At 40.7% G+C, this 16966-nt stretch overlaps 1 long non-coding RNA gene across 3 annotated transcripts in view; it reads right to left on the bottom strand.

The window, feature by feature from the left end:
• Positions 1 to 16966, bottom strand: part of LOC108590429 (uncharacterized) — a 48962-nt gene that overhangs the window by 12367 nt on the left and 19629 nt on the right. The window contains exon 5 of one of the 3 annotated variants that reach the window (XR_013532657.1): positions 5946 to 6818. The exons of the other annotated variants lie outside the window; for them this stretch is intronic. This is a non-coding gene — a long non-coding RNA (uncharacterized LOC108590429). Of the gene's footprint in view, positions 1 to 5945; positions 6819 to 16966 lie in introns of those variants that run through there. 3 annotated transcript variants of the gene reach the window in all.

Below are 16966 nucleotides of genomic sequence, written 5' to 3'. Positions count from 1 at the left end.
TTCTTTTGTAGTTTTCAGACTTTGTAGTTCCAGAAGGCCATCCAGAGGTGTATATGCAGGTCACGGGTTGCCATGACTTGATTTAGGGTATGGCCTGTGGTACAGCCAGTTAGCCTAAAAGAGCGTACATTCCTGTCTTTTTATATTAGTAATGTAAAGGAAAAAGAAATGAAGAGTGGAGTGCAGTGTAATATCAGGAAGGCCAGCACAGAGGGAGTGGGGCGATGTTTCTCAGGGCTTCTTTGAGTGGGATTGGGGCAGCCTCGAAACCTAAAAGTGGGAAAGAGTTTAGATTGCTGGGAGATCTCAGGGCAAGGGGTGCTACTGGGGGTTTGTTAGAAGGAGCATTTGTCATATTGACTGAGTGGTTATTGCTTATATACGATTTTGTAAGAATTGAGAGATTAACTGGAAAACACAAGGTTCAAATAAGAGAAGAAAAAAGATAGCTACCAGAGGACTAAGGATTGGAAGAAGCCATGACTCCCAGTTAGAGAGTGTCCAGCCAGTCCAGCCAGCTCCAGAAAAACTATTTGCCTGATTGGTGAGCTTTGGGGCTCTGTCTTTTAATCTACTGATTAAAAATCATATACAAGGCTGGACTGGTTTACATACAACATTCTTCATTTAGGAATAGGTAAAGACCTCCTTTTTCAGCAGTCAGCAGATCAAGACCTCGGCTGTTCTGGAGGACAACTGTAGCTAGGGAACTTACCTGAGCTTGAAGAAGGGATAGCGATTGAGTTAATTCTGCAGTGGTAGCAGAGACATCATTAGAGTGGCTACAGAAGGTGAGGATTGAAGTGGTAAGGCCTGCTATGCCTGTGCCGATACCGTAGAAATTCCTAGCCCTACAAGTAAGGGGATCAACGGAATGACCCACTTGTATTGTGTTGGGACCACAAGGGGAACAAGAAGGCTTTTGTCTCTGTTGGCAAACTGAATTTTGGCAGTAAGGAAAAGTAGGGTAAAAGCGTCTGTCCAGTTGGTGGGAAGGCAGATGTAAGAAGAAGAACCACAGAGGAAAAGAGTCTGTGGCTTAGACAGAACTGCAAATGTAAACTGAAAAGGTGAGAAGTTGTTCTGAGGGCTTTGGACCCAAATGCCAAGGGATCCAGGAAGGGCTGGGGCTGTTAAAAGTTGTAGTGGGGCTTGGTAGGGTAACTGTGTGGAGGGAGAGCTCTTGTTTTCATGTTGTAAGAGGAAGCACGTGGTATCTATAAGTAACCATTCACTTTCACTAACAAGATTGGGTATGAGCAGACAGAAAGAGGTGTCTGGAGGAGAGCCTGAGGAGCAAGGGGACTGCAGCCCAGGGTAAAGTGAGAGTCAGGGCAAATGCCTACCTCAGCAAAACCTGCTATCGACGTTTTTAAGGCTTCTAGTACTAAGGGAGGACTTTTCTGTAATGCGCAGTGTGTATGCTCCTATTTTATGGTTAACATGGGTAGCAGGGCTCTTGAGTTGAAGTGTCAAGGAACACAAAGAGGGAAGGAGATTTCCTACGGGGATTCTCGTGGGTGATTGTCATGAAGTGCATAAGGGAGCGATGATAGGAATTGTTGTTTGTGTGGTTAGCAGTCGAGAATGGGGGTGTGGAGTTGACATAGGGAAAAGATCACGTAGGGAGGTGTGTAGAAAAGCAGCAGCCTGTTGGGATGAGACATCTGGGGTTTCTCTGTCGACTCTGGGAGGTAGAGGAATTCTTCTGAGGGGTACAGGTGTGGGCTGTTGAAGGAAGTCTGGAGGTGTAGAGAAATGGGATAGTTCATCCAGCTGTTTAGTAGGGCAGGATTGGCTGTGTAGTGGGATGAGGAGGGGGAAATGCATAGCCAGCAATCTCCAGCTAAGGAAGGGTTCGAGTTGGCTAGGAGAGAGTGGGTTAGGTTTATGGTATGTTGGAGTTAATCAGGGAGAGGTGGGGTAGCAGGAGAACCAGGAGCAATATTAAGAGTGGGTATAAAAGAAAAGAAGATGACTTCAAGGTGGAAGAACTGAAGTCCCCTTGCCACTGAAGATCAATCAAACACTCTAAAAGAGAATCGAGGGTGGCAGCCTGGGGATAAAACCACAAATATAAACTAATTGCCTGAAGGAAAAGTAAATAAAACAGGGCATTTAAGTTTCTTCAGAAATTCAAGTGAGCTTTAGAGACGCTGGCAAGAGTACTTACGACTTCCAAGAAGAGATGGAGGAGTCAGGCCGGCTGTCTGATGGGCACAGGTTCATCCTGAAGTGGTGAACCCACTGGTGTCCATCTTGCAGGCAGACAGCAGTTGGGGTGCTGTAGTCGACCGGGAAGAGACCTGTCCACTGAGGCTGTGAAGAGCGAGGGGTTTTAGGCTTTTAACTAGGACTGACCTTACCACTACGTTGTTTTCATATGGCTGGGTGTCTGGAGTGGGTAAGAGGAAATTAGCAGCCTGGCAGATTTCATGTCTGGGCTGTTGGAGGACTGGAAGTTTGTCACCAAGAGGACTGGTGTCTGAAATGAGGTTAGGCCCATAAGCAGAAAGTGTGGCCATATAGGAGTTCAAAGGGGCTATACCCTGTGGGTTCTTTAGAAGCAGCTCAAATCCTGAGTCCCTCTGCAATGAATAACTCCAGCCTTGGCTGGGAGGTGAGTGGCCTTAAGGAAGGCCTTTATTAAGGGGACATTGATAACAGAGGACTCCTGTATGGTGCGAAAACCTCTTTCCCCATATGGCAGTACAGTAGTGGAGGATGTGGAAGGCATATTTAGAGTCGGTATAGATATTAACATGTAGTCCTTTGGCAAGAGTAAGAGCGGGAGTTAAGGCAATCAGTTCAGCTTGCTGAGATGTGGTGAAGAGGGGAATGTGGCAGCCTCGATAACAGATGGGTGAGATCCAACAGCATAGCCAGCTTTGGCCAGTGCCAACCGACTGGGCTCAGAGGAACTGCCATCAGTAAACCATGTGTGGGTCTGGAATAGGAAAAAGAGAAATATGGAAAAATGGGGAGGATGCTACGTCGATTAGGGAGACACAGTGGTGGGGGTCAGGGTATATGTTCGGTACTAAGTGAGAGGCTGGGTTGAAGTCAGGACTGAGAGCAACGGTTATTGTGGGTGTTTCAATGAACAGTGAATGGAGCTGGAGGAAGCAAGGGGTGGAAGGTATGTGTGTGAGCTGTGAAGAGGAAACTAAACTTTGGAGGTTGTGGGAGCTATAGAGGGTACGCGGGGCACAGCCAGTGATTTTGAGGGATTTTAGGAGTATCAGGGCGGTGGCTACTGCTGAGTGTAGGCATGGAAGCCAGCCCAGGCCTGTGAGGTTATATCGTTTGGATAAAAAGGCTACAGGCCATGGGCCTGGCTTCTGTGTAAGAATTCCGATGTCACAGCCTTTTATTTCTGCTGTGTAGAAAGAGAAGGGTTGAGAGGAGCTGGGGAGTGCTAAAGTAGGAGCAGTCTCTAAGGCCTTTTTTGGAGAATGAAAGGAAGAAGGGGGGAAGGACTTTTGGTCTATGGGGTTAGATAGGTTTCCTTTTGTACGTTTATGAAGTGGTTTGGTGAGGAGGGCAAAACCTGGTATCCAGAGGCAAAAGTATTACACAACGCTTAGGAAGGAGCGAAGTTGTTGTTTAGTGGATGAGGTTGGGGTTTGGGAAATTAACAGTATATGATTGGCAGGGAGAGCACATGTATGCTGGTGAACTATTATGCCAAGATGGTAACTAAAGGGGAAGAAATTTGGGGATTAGAAAAAGCGCTTTTGAGGTCAAGAACAGAATAGTGAGTTGTGGAAGTGGGTATGGAAGATAGGAGGGTATAGGGGTTTAGCACTGCAGGATGAATGGAGAGTACAACCTGACTGATAAGCCAGAGGTCTTAGACTAGTCTGCAGAATTTGTCTGGTTTTTCGACAGCCAGGATAGGGGAACTGAAGGAGTGTTTATAGAAATTAAAAGGCCATGTTGTAGCAAGCAAGTCATAGCAGGCTTTAGGTCTTTTAATGTTTGTGCTGGGATGGGATACTGGCGCTGGGTGGGGTAGGGGTGGTTAGGTTTTAATGATATGGCAAAAGGTGAGTGAACCAGGGATGGGGAGGTGGTGTCCCACACCCTAGGGTTAAGGTAGCAGGACATAAGGGGAACTATTAAGGGAGGTACAGGTTTGGGGAAGAGGGTGGCAATGAGATGTGGCTGTAGACCAGGAATAGTTAAGAAGGCAAACAATTTTGCTAGGTAATCTCAGCCTAACAGAGGACCTGGACAAGTGGGGATGATTAGGAAAGAACGTGGAAAGGAGCGCTGGCCTAATTGACACCAGACTTGGGGAGTTTGGAGAGGCCTGGAAGCCTTGCTGTCAATTCCCGCAGCAGTTATGGAGGCCAAGGAGATGGGTCCTTGAAAAGAAGGCAGCGTGGAGGGGGTGGCCTCTGTGTTGACTAAGAAGGCGTTGGACTGACCCTCTACCATAAGAGTTAGCTGAAGCTCGGTGTCCTTGATGGTCCAGGGGGCTTCCGAGGTTTTGGAAAGCATCAATTTTCAGCCACTAAGCCGAGGAGATCAGGGAAAGAGTCAGCCGGAGGGCTATTGAGTTGGACTCTTGGAGCCTTAGAGACAGTGTTTTGAGTCAGGTGGTCCCACTTCCAGTGGGGTCCTACATACATGGGACCTAGCTTAGGAGGAATCCAGGGCTGCAGCCATTCCTTGGCCCAGTGACCATGTTTCCGACAATTGAAGCAAGGCCTGGGAGGGGCGGCTGGACACTGCAGTCTGGGCACATTTTAGTCTTTGTGATGGAGGTATGGCTGGGGTTTGTCTACAGCAGAGGCAAGCATCTGTAGTTTTGAGATGCACTGCCACCAGGCAGCTTCTTCCCTATTATTGAATACCTTGAAGGTGAGGTTGATTAATTCCTGTTGTGGGGTTTGAAGGGCAGATACTAATTTCTGTAGCTTTTTTAATGTCAGGGGCTGATTGAGTGTTAAAATGTATATTAAGCATTTTTCAGGGGCGAGAATAGAGGTAAGGATGATATTTAAGTCACTACAGGTGATATTATAGGACTGGGATAAGTATTGGAGGATCTGATGAAAAGGAGCCTAACCATTGGCCAATTTGAGAAAGGTGGGATAAAGAGAAAGGAATGTGCACCCTAACTATGCCTTTGGCTCCAGCCACCTCTCAAAGGAGGAATTGTTGGGCAGGGGTGGAAGAGTCAGACTCGGGACTAAACTGTGAGTGGGACTGGGTATGAGGTGAGGGCAGAGGAAGAGGAAGGAGGCTCTAGTGGCGGAGGGGCAGTATTAAGACCTTGATTATGGCCTGGTTTGGACATTTGGGAAGAAGAAAATTCGAAATGGTGAATGGATAAGGAGGATTGTGGGTTGCCAGCAGAGCAGGAGGGGCAGACGGAAGGGAGAGAAAGAAAATTTTGGATGGGTTGCATTGAGAGCAGAGATTATTGAGGGATTAGAGTGTAAAAAAATACCTGGACGTCGAGCACCTGGGACCATTTGCCTATTTATTGACGAAAGTTGTCTAGGTCTCATAGAATAGACAGGTTTAAAGTGTCATTTTCTGGCCATTTGGAACCATAGTCTAATTTGTGTTGAGGCCAGACCATGTTACAGAAAAGAAAATGAGAAGTTTAGGTTTCAGATAGGGCAACAATTGAAGAGTTTTTAGTTTTTTTAAGGACACAGGCTAGAGGAGAAGACAGAGGGATAGAGAGCAGAATATTGCCCACAGCAAAGGAGGTAAGTTTCAAGTAAAGGAGTAGAGGAGAGAGTAGGAGTAGTGAGCAAAACTATGAGCATTTTCAGTAGACATCCCTGACTGACTCCTGGGTTGTAACGTGGGGAGTGATCAAGGCAGGCTTCCCTGCCATTGACCAGATTGACCAGACACCAAGGGAAGACTGTCTTCCCAAGTCTATGACTGATGTCAAAATTCTTGAGAGAGAGGGAGAGACCTGTCTCCTTTTCTTTAAGGGAAAAGAGAGAGAAAGAGGGAGAGACTCGTCTCCTTTTCTCTACCTAGAAGGAGAACGATTTAAAGGAAAAGAGAAAGAAAGGAGAGACTTGTCTCCTTTTCTTTACAGGAAAATAGGAAGAGGGAGAGGCCTGTCTCCTTTTTCTCCGAAGGAAAAGAGAGAGAGGGAGAACTTATCTCCTCTTCCCTGAAGGAAAAGAGAGAAAGAGGGGAAGACTGCTTACCCGATAGGAAGGTGGCGACAGAGCTATTAGGCACACTAAGAGTGAGCTGCTAGGCTGATTTGACGTGTTCAGATCTCAGGTGGATCTCTTCGCAGAGTGGGATAGGGGACAGTGGGCTCGTTTCCCCAAAGGAGTACCCCATCCCAGGTTTTCAGTACCAAATGTTAAAACATGCACTCCAAATGAAGAGACCCCGAACAGGCTTTTGTGTGAGCAATACGGCTGTATTACCTGGGTGCAAGAAGGCTGAGTCTGAAAAGAGAATCAGCAGAGGGCAGTGGGATAGGAGTCAGATTTATAGGTTTGGGGTTGGCAGTGGAAAGTTACAGAAGTTACAGTTTAGGGTGGTTTTTGCAAGCTGAGAGGGGTTGTAGGGTCTGGAGGTCTCATGAGATTGACCAAGGTCAGTTATGAAGTCCAATTGCCTTATCAATTGAGACGGGAATAAAGAACAATAGAGAATGTCTCAAAGTTCATTAGGCACCACAGGGGTTGGTCATTTCTTCTCCTTTTGTGGTTTTTCAGTTCCTTCAGACATTCTAGTTCCAGGAGGCCATCCAGAGATGTACCTGCAGGTCACAGGTTGCCATGGGTCGACTTAGAGTATGGCATGTCGTGAAGCCAGTTGGCCTAAAAGACCTTACAGGAATTACAATTCAAGATGAGATTTTGAGTGGAGACACAGCCAAATCATATCTCCCTTTAAGGTTCATATCTCAATTATGAGGGAGAAGTAAGTTTAATCTGACCTCTTTAATCTGCTTCAGAAGTGTACAATGACGGTGGAGGTACAAAGTGATGGGCGTGTATCAGGATATGCAACATGTGTGTGATTACGTGTGAAACTGCCAACTACATGCTTAACTCAGAAATCTCTTTAGTCTTCAACAATAAACTCAACATATTATTATGTTGAGGAGGAAAATAATGTGAAAGTCTTTATTAAGGGAAATGACCGAAACTATGATTAATTTTTTATGTCTTATGGCTGATGGATGAATCAGTTAGCAATAGCTATGTAACAAACCATTCAAAACTGCAAGTCTTAAACAGATATTTCCTTGTAACATTGCAAGTTTTATGGGCATGTCTTCTGATAAGAACCTGTCTCAGCTGGTCTTGGCTGGGCTTGCTCAAGACTCTTGGGTCAGCTGACAGGTCAGGTTTGGACAAGATGATTTGGAATAACCATAGCTGGATCATTAAGGATGACCTCATTTCTGCTGCATGTATTCTCCCATCTTCCAGAAGATTAGTCTGAATTTATTCTCATTCTCGAGGAGGGTACAAAGAGAAAGAGAAAGAGTGTAAAGAAGAATGTAATGCTTCTTAAAAGCTAGGCTCAGAACCACATTTACCATTACTTCTGACAAATCACATCAGCTGGTAAAATTCACACAGCAAGCTTAGATTCAAAACAGTATGTAAAAAGAAAAAAACTCCAACTCTTGAAGTGAGGAGGTACAAAATTACATTTCCAATGGTGCAGAAACTGGAAGGAATGATGAATTGGTAGGCTGACTTGGTACAACCTCAGTCAACCAAAATGAGGTCTTAGCAGCAAGGAAATGCTTGCTGCTTTAATACAATTCTTTATGTTCAACTAGTTTAGTTGCCAAGTAACTTGATGTGTGGGATGAAACATACTATTTTTATTTCAACTTTAGTTATTTTTGTTGTTGTTTTTCATTTGTAAAGCAAGCAGGCTAGGTAGATCCTACTTTATGTTTTCAAACAAAATCCTTCTGACTCCAAAGAGATGCTTCCATAACTCTTTGGGAGCTGAGGTGGGAGTGGTGCCTTCTTTTTCCTTTCTTCTTGAAAATCATTGACTTAAATGACTCTAATTTCTTTCCTCCCTCCATCCCTCACTTCCTCCCTTCCTCCCTCCCTCCTACCTTCTTTTCTTCCTTCCTTCCTTCCTTCCTTCCTTCCTTCCTTCCTTCCTTCCTTCCATCCTTCTCTCTCGAGCCACACAAATATTAAAAAATTGTTTCTTCAATAATAAATTAATGCTAATCTTAAACTTTTCTACTTTATAAACTTTTTATTGCCTAACTTTTTTGACTCTCATAACTCTTAGATTAAAACACAAAAACATTGTACAACTATTAAATATATTTTCTTTCTTTATATCCTTGTTTTATGCTTTCACTTTTATTTTAAAAATTTTGTTAAAAATTAGGACATAAACACTCACATTAGCTTAAGTTTACAGAATGTCAGGATATTCAATATAACTGTCTTCCACCTCCAAATGTTGCCTCACTGGAAGGTCTTTAAGGACGGTAACATGATTATTAAAAAGAGAGAGAGAGAGAAAGAAATTTCCAGTTGCTATAAGTTCTTGCAACTACATGTAGTTGCTGATGGAAATGCAAAATGGCACAGCCACTTTGGAACATAGGTTTATAGTTTCTTTTAAAATTATACACACACTCACCATATAACCAAACAATTTCACTTCTAGATATTTACCTTAGAGAAATAAAAACTTACGTTCACACAAAAACCCATTTGCAAATATTTAGAGCAGCTTTACTCATAATTGTCAAAAACTGGAAACAACTCAAATTTCCTTCAACCAATGAATGGCTAATCAAGCTGATACATACATAAAATGGAATGCTACTTAACTACAAAAAGTAAACTTTTGATACACAGAACAACATACATGAATTGCAAATGTGTTTTGCTAAGTGAAGGAAGCCAGACCCAAAAGGCTACATATATAGTATGATTTCATTTATAGGAAATTCTGGAAAAGGCAATATTATAGGGACGGAAAACACCTCGGTGTTTGGCAGTGGCCAGGAGGTAGTGGTGGTGGGAGGGGTTGACTATAAAAGGATAGGGGGAAGTTGGAAAGGATGATGAAAACCTAAATCTTAGCTATGTTAGTCTTCATAAAAACTGGATATGTTGTTCAACATTCACAAAGACGCCTACTTTTCAAAAATCAAGGCACTATACTGCTTTTTGAAGCAAGAGCTCATAAAATTTCCAGGTTAAAATTTATGGTCTCACTCTGAACTTTTCTAAATTTATTTTTAATTAATTGGTGGATCTTATTTAACACTATCTTTGCTATTTAAATTAAAGTCAGGATGTTTGATATATAAACATTTGAGCCTGAATAAATTAGAGAATTCTAAAAACCAGTATGGATTTGTTATGAAGATTTTTGAATAACATAGGTTGTTCACAATAGAAATTTAAAATTAAACATGGCATGGGCTCACCGTGTTCTAAGTAAAATGAATAACAAAGATACCTACCTGTTGAATTACAAAGACAAAGAAATTATAATGAGCACTAGGAAGTGGGAAATAAAACTGGGGCTGCTTTGTGATAATAAAATATTTTTAGAAGATGAAGAAAAATTATCTACAAACTATAGATAAAAATAAAGATTGTACTTTAATAACTGTATGTAAAATGGGATAGGTAAAGGTATGTTTCTTATGGAGAAAAATTTGAAAAATTAAAAAGTAATAAAACATAAGGTTTAGAGCATTTTCAGTGTAAAAGATGGAAATTTGGAGAAATTGGGGGCTCATTTGTACATTTGCAAGTTAAAGGCATTAGAGTTAACTACATCCAAGAACAAGGTAGTATATAAACACAAGAGAAAATAAGTATAAGGATCTTGACGATCTTGGAGATAAATACGTGTGTGTGTGTGTGTGTGCGTGTGTGTAGGCATAGGTAAAGGAAAAAACAATGTGGCTAAAGAAGAAAAATGACAGTTGGGGTAATCAAAATATATTCAACTAAATATGAAAAATAATATGCTTATATTCCATTTTTAATTTAATCCTTCTAAACACATATGGGAAAATCAGGTGACAGTGTTAATGACTAGTAAATAGCAGAGGTAGGAATGGAAGTTGTCTGTGTGTTACCCAAAGTTTTATCCTCTCTTTTTAACACCATTTTCCCAAGATAAATGATACATGGTTGGTGTTTTATGATATTTATCAACAGATTCCTCACTGACAGTAGGAAAAAAATAGTCTACATGCCATAATCTAAATAATAATGGAGATTTTATTTTTTATTAGAAGTAGAAAATTAAATATATGTACTAGTTTTAGTTCTTAACCACAATTACCTATTTTCTCCTCAAATACTCAAATATTTACCTGCCTCTCAGTTCCAATTTACACAACAGCAAAACAAGCCATCCTCTCATCTTGTGTCATATGACTACTTAGAGAAATACAGACACTTCTTAAACATCTGTGCTATTTAAAGAATATCATCTCCTCAACCTTCCACCTCCCTCTCCTGTGAGCTAGTGGATTAAGATGAATGACAGATTTGTTGGGGTGTAAAACAATTTTTCAAGGATACAGATTCATGAATCATTCATGTATTCTCAATATTTTAAATACATAAAAGATTGAGTAAGGGATACAAATAGCTTGGTGAGCTTGGCTCTACATTTCTGGTTACAGAGCAAGAGAGAAGATACTCATTTTAGGTAAAATACGTCACTAACAGCATGTCAGGTCTATTGAGGCAATTAAATATAACAAACCTCAGACTACGAATCCCACTGCCCACATCCTACCTTTTGGTAAATTGAATAGAAAAAAAAGATATTTTCTTTTAATGATCTTTCACTTTAACAAATGTTAATTCAATCTTTCAATAAGGAAAGCATACACACTTCAGAGTCTTTGATCCTCCCCGATTGTTAATTTCCATCAGAAAATAATCTTAACTTTAATCTAATATAAATTTTGAATAATCTATTTGGCAATAAAGAAAAAAGTTTAAAAAATAATTTCATGAATTTTACAATTGGCATGCAGCATGTAGAACACATATTGATAAAGAAATTCGACATGAAATCCAGTGCTAAGGAATGCACGCAAGCAACAGATTCACAACTGACATATAATATATACAGTTATTTCTCTAAAATTTTTTTATTCCTTACAGAAGCAATTATATAGTGACCATAAGTCAAGTATCAGGTGATTACATTTTTTTAAATCTGGGGTACATGTGCAGATCTTGCAAGATTGTTGCATAAGTACACACATGCCATGGTGGTTTGCTGTCTCCATCCCTCCGTCACCTACATCAGGCATATCTCCCAGTATTATCCCTCTCCAACTTCCCAGCCCCCTGCTGTCCCTCCTCTAGCCACCCACTCTGCAACATAACCCAATGTCTGATGTTCCCCTCCCTGTGTCCATGTGTTCTCATTGTTCAACACCCACCTATGAGTGAGAACATGTGGTATTTGGTTTTGTGTTCTTATGTCAGTTTGCTGAGAATGATGGTTTCCAGGTTCATCCATGTCTCTACAAAGGACACAAACTCATCATTTTTTTATGGCTGCATAGTATTCTATGGTGTATATGTGCTACATTTTCTTTGTTCGGTCTATCATTGAAGGGCATTTGGGTTGGTTCCAGGTCTTTGCTATTGTAAACAGTGCCACAATGATCATACTTGTGCATGTGCCCTTTATAATAGAACAATTTATAATCCTTTGGTTATATACCCAGTAATGGGATTGCTAGTTCAAATGGAATTTCTATTTATAGATCCTTGAGGAGTTGCCACACTGTCTTCCACAATGGTTGAACTAGTTTACACTCCCACCAACAGTGTAAAAGTGTTCCTATTTCTCCACATCCTCTCCACCATCTGTCTCCAGATTTTTTATGATCACCATTCTAGCTGGCATGAGATGGTATCTCAATGTGATTTTTGATTTGCATTTCTCTAATGACCCGTGATGATGAGCATTTTTTCATAGATTTGTTGGCCTTAGAAATGTCTTCTATTGAAAAGTGTCTGTTTATATCCTTTGCCTGCTTTTGAGTGGGTTTGTTTTATTTTCTTGTAAATCTGATACAGTTCTTTGCAGATTCTGGATATTAGCCCTTTGTCAGAGGGGTAGATTGCAAAAATCTTTTCCCATTCTGTTGGTTACCTGTTCACTCTAATTATTCTTTCTTTTCCTGTGCAGAAACTCTTAAGTTTATTTAGATCCCATTTGTTTATTTTGGCTTTTGTTGCGTTGATTTTGGTGTTTTAGTCATGACACCCTTGTCTATGCCTATTTCCTGAATCGTTTTGCCTAGATTTTCTTCTAGGATTTTCTTGGTGTTAGGTCTCATGATTAAATCTTTAATCCATCTGGAGTTAATTTTAGTGTAAGCTGTAAGGAAGGGGTCCAGTTTCAGCTTTCTGCACATGACTAGCCAGTTTGCCCAACACCATTTCTTAAACAGGGAATCCTTTCCCCATTGCTTGTTTTTGTCAGGTTTATCAAAGATCAGATGTTTGTAGATGTGTGGCATTGCTTCTGAGGTTTCTGTTCTGCTCCATTGGTCTGTATGTCTGTTTTGGTACCAGTACCATGCTGTTTTGATTACTGTAGCCTTGTAGTATAGCTTGAAGTCAGGTAGTGTGATGACTCCAGCTTTGTTCTCTTTGCTTAGAATTGTCTTGGCTATGCAGGCCCTCTTTTAGTTGCATATGAAGTTCAAGGTGGTTTTTTTTTTCAGTTCTGTGAAGAAGGTCAATGGTAGCTTGATGGAGACTGCACTGAATCTATAAATTACTTTGGGCAGTATGGCCATTTCACAATATTGATTCTGCCTAACCATGAGCATGGAATGTTTTTTCATCTGTTCGTGTCCTCTCTTATTTCCTTGAGAAGTGGTTTGTAGTTCTCCTTGAAGAGGTCCTTTACATCCTTCGTTAGTTGTATTCCTAGGTATTTTATTCTTTGTAGCAATTGTGAATGGGAGTTCACTCATAATTTGGTTCTCTGTTTGTCTGTTATTGATGTATAGGAATGCTTGTGATTTCTGCATTTGATTTTATATCCTGAGACTTTGCTGAACTTGCTTATCAGCTTAAGGAGATTTTGGGCTGAGATAATGGGTCTTCTAAATATATAGTAATGTCATCTGCAAATAGAGACAATTTGACTTCCTCCTTTCCTAACTGAATACTCTTTATTTCTTTTTCTTGCCTGATTGCTCTGGATAGAAATTCCAATACTATATTGAATAGAAGTGGTGAGAGAGGGAATCCTTGTCTAGTGCCAGATTTCAAAGGGAATTCTTCCAGTTTTTGCCCATTCAGTATAATATTGGCTGTGGGTTTGTCACAAATAGCTTTCATTATTTTGAGATACATTCCATCAATACCTCGCTTATTGAGTGTTTTTAGTATAAAGGGCTGTTGAATTTTGTCAAAGGCCTTTCTACATATATGGGGATAATCATGTGGTTTTTGTCTTTGGTTCTGTTTATGCAATGGATTACGCTTATAGATCTGTGTATGTTCAACCAGCCTTGCATTATCGAAATGAAGCCTACTTGATTGTAAGTTTTTGGATGTGCTGTTGCATTCAGTTTGCCAGTATTTTATTGAAGATTTTTGCATTGATGTTCATCATGGATATTGGCCTAAAGTTTTCTTTTTTAGTTATGTCTCTGCCAGGTTTTGGTATCAGGATAATATTGGTCTCATATAATGAGTTAGGGAGGATTCCCTCTTTTTGTATTGTTTGGAATAGTTTCAGAAGGAATGGTACCAGCTTCTCCTTGTACATCTGGTAGATTTTTGCTGGGAACCTGTCTGGACCTGGACCTTTTTTGGTTGGTAGGCTATTATTGCTGCCTCAACTTTAGATCTTGTTATTGGTCTATTCAGGATTTCAACTTTCTCCTGGTTTAGTCTTGGGAGGGTGCAAGTGTCCAGGAATTTATCAATTTCTTCCAGATTTACTGGTTTATATGCATAGAGTTGTTTGTAGTAATCTCTGATGGTAGTTTGTATTTCTGTGGAATTGGTGATATCCCCTTTATCATTTTTTATTCCATCTATTCAATTCTTTTCTCTTTTCTTTTTTATTAGTCTGGTTAGTGGTCTGTCTGTATCATTGATATTTTCAAAAAACCAGTTCCTGGATTTATTGAGTTTTTGAAGGGGTTTTTGTGTCTCTATCTCCTTCAGTTCTGCTCTGATCTTAGTATTTCTTGTCTTCTGCTAGCTTTTGAGTTTTTTTTTATCTTGCTCCTCTAGTTCTTTCAATTTTGTAGATAGAGTGTCGATTTTAGATCTTTCCTTGCTTCTCATGTGGGCATTTATTGCTATACATTTCCCTCTAGAAACTGCTTTAAGTGTGTCCCAAAGATTCTGGTACATTGTATCTTCATTCTTGTTGGTTTCAAAGAACATCTTTATTTCTGCCTCACTTCACTTTTTATCCAGTCATCTTTCAGGAGCAAGTTGTTCCATTTCCATCAAGTTGTGTGGTTTTGAGTGAGTTTCTTAATCCTGAGTTCTAATTTGATTGCAGTCTGAGACACTGTTATGTTTTTCATTCTTTTGCATTTGCTGAGGAGTGATTTACTTCCAATTATGTGGTCAATTTTAGAGTAAGTGTGATGTGGTGCTGAGAAGAATGTATACTCTGTGGATTTGGGGTGGAGAGTTCTGTAGATGTCTGTTAGGTCCGCTTGGTCCAGATCTGGGTTCAAGTCCTAGAAATCCTTGTTTTCTGTCTTATTGATCTGTCTAATATTGACATTGGAGTGTTGAAGTCTCCCACTATTATTGTGTGGGAGTCTAAGTCTCTTTTTAGGTCATTAAGAACTTGCTTTATTTATCTGGGTGCTCCTGTATTGGATGCACATATCTTTAGGATTCTTAGCTCTTCTTGTTGCACTTATCCTTTTACCATTATGTAATGCCTTTGTCTCTTTTGATCTTTGTTGATTTAAAGTTTATTTTATCAGAAACTAGGATTGCAATTTCTTTTTTTTTTCTTTTCTTTCCATTTGCTTGGTAAATCTTCTTCCTTCCCTTTGTTTTGAGTCTATGTGTGTGTGATTTAAGATGGGTCTCCTGAATAAAGCATACATGGGGTCTTGGCTTTTTATCCAGTTTGTCCATCTGTGTCTTTTGACTGGGGCATTTAGGCCATTTACATTTAACGTTAACATTGTTATGTGTGAATTTGATCCTACCATTTTGTTATTGGCTGGTTGTTTTGCCCATCAGTTGATGCAGTTTCTTCATTGCATTGTTGGTCTTTACCATTTGGTACCTTTTTGCAGTAGCTGGTACTGGTTGTTCCTTTCTATGTTTAGTGCTTCCTTCAGGAGCTCTTGTAAGGCAGGCCTGGTGGTAATGAAATCTCTCAGCATTTGCTTTTCCATAAATGAATTTATTTCTCCTTCACTTATGATGCTTAGTTTGGCTGGATATGAGATTCTGGGTTGAAAGTTCTTTTCTTTAAGGATGTTGAATATTGGCCTCCACTCTCTTCTGGCTTGAAGGGTTTCTGCTGAGAGATCTGCTGTGAGTCTGATGGGCTTCCCTTTGTGGGTGACCCAACCTCTCTCTCTTACTGCTCGTAGCATTTTTTCCTTCGTTTGAACCCTGGTGAATCTGACGATTATGTGCCTTGGGGTTGCTCTTCTTGAGGAATATCTTTGTGGTGTTCTCTGTATTTCAGGGATTTGAATGTTGGCCTGCCTTGCTAGGTTGGGGAAGTTCTCCTGGTTAATATCCTGAAGAGTATTTTCCAGCTTGGATTCATTCTCCCCTACACATTCAGGTACACCAATCAAGTGTAGGTTAGGTCTTTTCACATAATCTCATATTTCTTGAAGGCTTTGTTCATTTTTTTCACTATTTTTTCTCTAATCTTGCCTTCTCATTTTATTTCATTGAGTTGATCTTCAATCTCTGATATCCTTTTTTCTGCTTGATCATTTCAGCTATTAAAACTTGTGTATGCTTCATGAAGTTCTCGTGTTGTGTTTTTTCAGCTCCATCAAGTCATTTATGTTCCAGTTAAAAGATTTTGTCTAATCTTTTTTCAAAGTTTTTAGTCTCTTTGCATAGGGTTAGAACATGTTCCTTTAGCTCAGAGAAGTTTGCTATTACCCACCTTCTGAAGCATGCTTCTGTCAATTCATCAAACTAATTCTCCATCCTGTTTTGTTCCCTTGCTGGTGAGGAGGTGTGATCCCTTGGAGGAGGAGAAGCATTCTGGCCTTTCATGATTTCATCCTTTTTGTGCTGGTTTCTTCCCATCTTTCTGGGTTTACCTGCCTTTTATCTTTGAAGTTGATGATTTCAGATGGGGTCTCTGAGTGGACATCCCTTCCGTTGATGTTGAATCTATTTCTTTTTTTTTTTTATTTTTGGTTTTCCTTCTAACCTTCTCTCTGCTGTATGAGGCTTTTGTTGTTGTTGTTGTTTGTTATACAGGGGTCAGGAAGCTGCTTGAGGAGGCAGTCTGTCCCTTTTCTGAATGCAGAGGCACTGCTGGGCTGCCTTGGACTCAGCCCAGCTACCATGTAGGCTTCTCCTCTGGCTTCAGTTTACACAGGTGAGATTAGACCTGCCTTCACAATGATGGATGCTCTTCCCCCACAGAGCTCAATTGTCGCAGGTCAAGCTCTAACTGACATGCTGGCTGCAAAACTCTCAAGCAAGAGGGCTTCAGTTTGCTGTTCTTTGTGGAGGTGAGACCTGCCAAGCTATATCACCTGTCTCCCTGCTTTCAGCTCTCCCTCTTTCTGGGGGGTGGGTAGATCCATCCTGCAGGCAGTCTTGGCACTAGTCAAAACTTTCTTCCAGTTTTGTGCTGACAATTCTTGGTGCCAGGCCAGCCAGAGCTGTCGCTCAGATCTATGTTGGAAACTCACAGTGTTTTTCAGCCTGGCAGCGTTCTCCTGGACTGTGGGTTGCAAAGGGCATGGGAGAAATGCAGTATCTGAACT

Source organism: Callithrix jacchus, chromosome 2, assembly GCF_049354715.1.
Source record: "Callithrix jacchus isolate 240 chromosome 2, calJac240_pri, whole genome shotgun sequence".
NCBI classification, from domain to species: domain Eukaryota; kingdom Metazoa; phylum Chordata; class Mammalia; order Primates; family Cebidae; genus Callithrix; species Callithrix jacchus.
Note: the sequence above shows the minus strand (reverse complement) of the source record. Positions and strands in the feature narration are given on the sequence as shown.